Source organism: Oreochromis niloticus, linkage group LG8, assembly GCF_001858045.2.
Source record: "Oreochromis niloticus isolate F11D_XX linkage group LG8, O_niloticus_UMD_NMBU, whole genome shotgun sequence".
NCBI lineage: Eukaryota > Metazoa > Chordata > Actinopteri > Cichliformes > Cichlidae > Oreochromis > Oreochromis niloticus.
The window spans coordinates 17,202,666-17,209,544 of NC_031973.2; positions in this window are offsets into that span (position 1 = coordinate 17,202,666).

Genomic DNA, 6,879 nt, shown 5'->3' on the forward strand with positions numbered 1-6,879 from the left:
AAAGCAGCGATCAAGAAAACAAACTCCATTCCAGCTGTGATTCCTGGAGATACAACAAAGTATTTGCAGCCACTTGACATCGGTGTAAATCGGGCATTTAAAGCTGCACTACGGGTTGAGTGGGAGACTTGGATGACAAGCGGTGAAAAGTCATTCACAAAAACTGGCCGCATGCGAAAAGCATCCTTTTCTGATGTCTGTCAGTGGATCCTAACAGCGTGGAGTGCTGTGAAAGAATCCACCATCACCAACGGGTTCCGAAAGGCTGGACTGCTGCGCGAAGAGAGCGACGCACCTTCAGAGCCAGCTTCACCGGAGGATGACAGTGACACGGAGAACGAGACTGATGGAGACAGATGTGATGAAGTGCTTCTGAGCCTGTTCAACTCCGACACTGAAGAAGACGACTTCATGGGTTTCAGCGAAGATGATTAAAGTGACTTGTGGTTTCAAATACAGGAAAAATGAAGGTAAATAAATAGCGGTTATTTTCTCTTGGTTCTGTTCCGTTTTAATCAGCAAAGTTGCTGCCGTGTTAAAAGGCATTGTTCGGAACGAATCTGTTCAAGTACATACATGTACATTTACAGTACAAAATCGTTCTGTACATGCAGTAAATATCTAATTTTTCATCATAGATATCTGCGGCTTATAGCCGGGTGCGGCTTGTATATCTTTTTTTTTAAAAAAATTTAAAAATAGAGCGGATGCGGCTTATTTACAGGTGCGCTCTATTGTCCAAAAAGTACGGTAGTTAGGACTGGACCAGGTGACCCTGAATCCTCCCTTAGTTGTGCTGCAATAGACGTAGGCTGCCGGGGGATTCCCATGATGCACTGAGTTTTTCCTTTCCAGTCACCTTTCTTACTCACTATGTGTTAATAGACCTCTCTGCTTTGAATCCTACTTGTTATTAACCTTTGGCTCTCTTCCACAGCATGTCTTTTGTCCTGTCTTCTTTTTCTCACCCCAACCGGTCGCAGCAGATGGCCCCGCCCCTCCCTGAGCCTGGTTCTGTCAGAGGTTTCTTTTTGTTAAAAGGGAGTTTTTCCTTCCCACTGTCGCTAAAGTGCTTGCTCATAGGGGGTCATATGACTGTTGGGTTTTTCTCTGTATCTGTTATTGTACGATCTACTGTGCAATATAAAGTGCCTTGACACGACTTTTGTTTTGATTTGGCGCTATATAACTGAACTGAATTGAATTGAATTGAATTGAATTGAAAGTTTCGGCCTGTCTCAGCAATGCAAAGCACCCAGCATCCAACATCAGCATGGAGGAGAGGAAGGCACTCACCTTGGATTTTGTTAAGAAGATGAGAGATGTCATTATGCAGGCAGATGAAACAATGGTCTCGTATGATGTTACATCTCTCTTCACTTCCAGTCACGGAAGCGTTCGAATGAGATTACAGGATGACCCCAACTTCAGCAACAGGACCACTCTCAGCACCAACCAAGTGTGTTTGCTCTTGGAACTGTCAGTGTGGGGGACTTTTAAAAGTTGATGTTAACCATAAAGCAATGCATAGAGATCACTATTTAAAGTTTGACTTTCATCATCCACTGGAGCACAAACTGGGTGTCATCAGGATGCTACAACACAGAGCGAACACAGATGCCCACAGACACAGCGGCCAGGGAAGCAGAAGAACATCATATCAAGAAGGCCCTGAGTAAATGTGCTTATCCCAGCAGGACATTTGTCAAAGCTGGAAAGCACCTAAAGAAAGCTCCAGATGATCCAGGAGAGAAGAAGGACAACTGCTGTTTAAGTGAAAACCCTTAGTGTCAGGAATATCGATCCAGTTCAATTTTATTTATACAGCGCTAAATCACAACACAGTCGCCTCAGGAGGCTTTATATTCTAAAGTAGACCCTACAATAATACAACATTTGAGATGCATTTTCTCTAAACACTGCATCTCTGTGGGTTTTAAACCCTAAAACACGCAGCGCTAAAATAGGGTCCACCCCTAGGATCTGGTCCTCCGGCACAAAGTAGAGTAATATAGGAGGATTGCCATGATTTATACATTGTATCATATATACATACATTAAACAACCTCTGGCGAAGCACAGTACAGAAGAGCTAACTCGTTAGGCCAAGACTCCACAGTCTATTCACACCTCCAGACCAGTAGCCACTCTTTCAACCATGAGGATGTACACATCCTGGACAGGGAGGAAAGCTGGTTTGAGCACTGATTAAAGGAGGCCATTTACGTGAAAAGGGAAAGACCATCTCTGAATCGAGGAGGGGGCCTAAGGGTACATCTTTCACCATCTTACAGTGCTGTGACTGCAGACATTCCCTAACTCTCTGTGAATGGTACTCATGGTCTCTGATCAGTAGTGATTGATCAATGATCAATGAGCTTTGATCAGTGGTTGTTGATCAATGGTCACGACAATTTGCATATTAATGATCTAGAAACTGACCTCACAGCCCATTGCTCGCCAGTGGTGCTAGTTTCAGTCATTGTACAAAGGTACTGTTTATAAGGTTGGGGAAACCTGCAGTCAGCTGAAACTGAAGAAGTCACTTGAATGAGTGACAAAATGTTTCTCCCACCGAATTCGCTACATCCAGATGAACAGAATCAAATTTTTGAAATAAAGCCATCTTATTGTAATAAATGTAAAGTCATTTGGAAGTGGTTGAGAATATATAAGCTACATCCTGTGCTGTGGTAAAGGAGAACCATGGGTAGGACATGACGGAAACCTTTGAGCTATTTTAACTAACACCTATCAAATATTATTGCATCCCACTCGCATAACCTATGCCTGTTGTTTAAAACTTCTGACTCTGTTCTTAATGCCTCAGTCTGAAAACTTCCTACAATGTGTAATACATTTTTGAACTTTTTTATTGGTAAGTTGAGGCTGCCACCATAAGGGCTGTCATTTTAGTTCCTGTTTCTGACCTTCTACCTCTTTGTCATTCTGCAATTTTCATTTTAAAGCCTGTGACTCTGACCCTCAAGTTCTTCTCTTGATACTGTTACTTCTTGATTTTTTTTTGACAAGATTTTTTCCTAGAGTAGGTCTGGTGGTTCTTGCCATGATTAAATGCAGTGTGTCTTCGTCTGTGGTCCTTCCATACATTAAACATGCAGTAATGCAAATTTTTATTAATAAACCTGATCTTGATCAAACGGTGTTAGCTAATTTTAGGCCTCTCTCTAAACTACCTTTTCTTTCAAACATTTTAGAGAATATTGTTTATACTCAGGTGAAGACTTTTGGAAAAGTTGGTGATATCCTTCATTGTACAGAGTCTGTCTTAATCTGTTGCTGGTCTTCGTGTGTTTTGATGCTCTGAGTGATGGAAGTGATTTATCAGCTCTCTGCCCTTTGAGGTGGAGTTTGGAGCCTTTTCTACTCCCTGGCTGGATCACCTATGGCTCACTGGTCTAATTAGCTGCAGCACAAATGAACCAGCTCTGATAGTCATTCCCCTCCAAATTATCAGCTACTCCTTATTGTTTGTATATTCTTTTTCATGCACATACTTACTTGCTTGCCTAAACCTTGGTCACCTTAAATACTTCCTTCTCAAACCACCACTGATAAGGAATGCCTCTGCTCGCTGGACATTGTAATTTTAATATATATATATATATATATATATATATCCAGAAATCCTACCAGTGGCTGGACAAAGCTGGACTGAAAGACAGCACAGAGGCACTAATCATGGCAGCACAGGAACAAGCACTGAGCACAAGATCCATAGAGGCTGGGGTCTATCACACCAGGCAAGACCCCAGGTGCAGGCTGTGTAAAGATGCACCTGAGACAATCCAGCACATAACAGCAGGGTGCAAGATGCTAGCAGGCAAGGCATACATGGAACGCCATAACCAAGTGGCCGGCATAGAATACAGAAACATCTGTGCCGAGTATAACCTGGAAGTTCCGAGGTCAAAATGGGAGACGCCCCCAAGGGTGGTGGACAATGACCAGGCTAAGATCCTGTGGGACTTCCAGATACAGACGGACAAAATGGTGGTGGCTAACCAACTGGACATAGTGGTGGTAGACAAACAGAAGAAGACGGCTGTAGTGATCGATGTAGCGGTTCCGAATGACAGCAACATCAGAAAGAAGGAACACGAGAAGCTGGAGAAATACCAAGGGCTCAGAGAAGAGCTCGAGAGGATGTGGAGGGTGAAGGTAACAGTGGTCCCCGTGGTAATTGGAGCACTAGGTGCGATGACTCCCAAGCTAGGCGAGTGGCTCCAGCAGATCCCGGGAACAACATCGGAGATCTCTGTCCAGAAGAGCACAGTCCTGGGAACAGCTAAGATACTGCGCAGGACCCTCAAGCTCCCAGGCCTCTGGTAGAGGACCCGAGCTTGAAGGATAAAACCGCCCGCAGGGGCGAGATGGGTGTTTTTTTTATATATATATACATAATATATATACATATATACAGTATATATAAGCAAGCACTCTGGCGATAGTCGGAAGGAAAAACTCAGTTTTAACAGGAAAAAACCTCCGGCAGAACCAGGCTCAGGGATGGACGGCCATCTGCCATGAACATTTGGGGTAAGAGCAGAAAGACAGGACAAAAGACATGCTGTGGAAGAGAGCCAAAGGTTAATAACAAGTAGGATTCAAAGCAGAGAGGTCTATTAACACATAGTGAGTGAGAAAGGTGACTGAAAAAGACATACTCAGTGCATCATGGGAATCCCCCGGCAGCCTACTCCTATTGCAGCATAACTAAGGGAGGATTCAGGGTCACCTGGTCCAACCCTAACTATATGCTTTAGGAAAAAGAAAAGTTTTAAGCCTAATCCTAAAAGTAGAGATGGTGTCTGTCTCCCGAATCCAAACTGGAAGCTGGTTCCACAGAAGAGGGGCCTGAAAACTGAAGGCTCTGCCTCCAATTCTACTTTTAAATACTCTAGGAACAACAAGTAGGCCTGCAGTGCGAGAGCAAAATGCTCTATAGGGTGATATCCTGATAAAAATTAATTACAGTAGTCCAGCCTAAAAGCAATAAATGCATGAACTAGTTTTTCAGTGTCACTCTGAGACAGGATGTTTCTAATTTTAAAGATATTGCGCAAATGGAAGAAAGCAGTCCTACATATTTGTTGTGTGACATGTGTCACTAGTTGATCTGCAGTGTAAACACCCAGAGCCTTTCATCACCATCACTGGTGATTTTATGCATATCAGTCTGGACTCCACTCTACCTGTTTTCCTGCATAATATGGACTGCAAAACATGGGACAGTGAAACTTTGGACCTTCTGCATGCAAACATGAATGAGGCAAACAGGACCACTGGCCTCCCCCCACTAGGTAGATCAGACCACAACCTGGTCATGTTAACACGTCAGTATGTTCCTTTAGTTCAAAGACTTCCTGTTGCCACCAAGTCTGTGAGGAGTCATGAAGCCAGGAAGGCCATGCAAGACTGCTTTGAGACTACAGACTAAGACATGCTCTGCAATCCACATCAACAGCATCACAGACTGCATCACTATAGAAATTTCTGTGAGGATACCAGCTTCTCAACCAGGACTGTACAGTGTTTTCCTAACAACAAGCCCTGCATCACCAATGACCTGAACGCCCTACTGAATGTAAAGAGGACCTTTAGGTCTGAGAACAAGGGTGAGTTGATAAAATACGGTATGAACTGAAAGCGAGGAAGGTCTAAAGATTGGTTCTGTACATTACCACAATGAATTTTAAATGAAACAACTCAGATGCAGTTGAAGTGCCAACTTTAAACTTTAATTCAATTGGTTGATCAAAAAGATTGCATAAAAATGTGAGCAACTACAGCATTTTTTAAACACAATCCCTTTATTTCAGGAGCTCAAAAGCAATTGGACAAATTAAATAACTGTAAATAAAATGTTAATTTCTAATACTTGGTTGAAAACTCTTTGCTGGCAATGACAGCCTGAAGTCTTGAACTCATGGACATCACCATATGCTGGGTTTCATCCTTTTTAATGCTCTGCCAGGCCTTTACTGCAACAACTTTCAGTAGCTGTTTGTTTATTGACCCTTCAGTCAGGTGGCTGACTTGGCCATTCATGAATATTCCACTTCTTTGCTTTTATAAACTCCTGGGTTGCTCCATCTGTATTATGAAACTCCACCATATCAATTTGGCTGCATTTAGCTGGATTTGAGCAGAGAGTATGTCTCTGAATACCTCAGAATTCATTCGGCTGCTTCTGTCCTGTGTCACATCATCAGTAAACACTAGTGTCCCAGTGCCACTGCCAGTCATGCCCGTCCAAGCCATCACACTGTCTCTGCTGTGTTTTACAGATGATGTGGTATGCTTTGGATCATGAGCTGTTCCACGCCTTCTCCATACTTTTTATGGAGAAGGCGTGGAACTGCTATACTTTTATACTTTTTATCTATAAAGCTTTATAACAACTCTGTGCCAGGTGAACACGACTGTCAGGTACAAGGCTGCCAAAAATATTTTCGCATCATACCTTAATTTTGCTATTTCTCTTTGGTTTAAAATATACATGTTATTTAGGAATAGAATTTGCACTTCTCACTTACACAATGTCAGTCTTAGTTTTGCTGGTTTTAACTGACTTCCGTTTTACTTTTCTTTGTTTATAAATAGTCTTACAGAGGAAGGGAGTATCCATCTGCTTCCTCCCCCAGCCTGCAAGCTAGTGTTACTGACTCTCATCCAATTCTGACTAATCTGAATAACTCACGCTGTATGCGTCATTAAAAAAAAAAGCCAAATTAGCAGATTTTCTGGCTCACAAGAACTGGATGAAAATGCAGAGAAAGTCAAGCAAAAAAGAAAAAAGTCAAGTGCAGCTATATCAATATATATATATATTTATATATATATATATATATATAT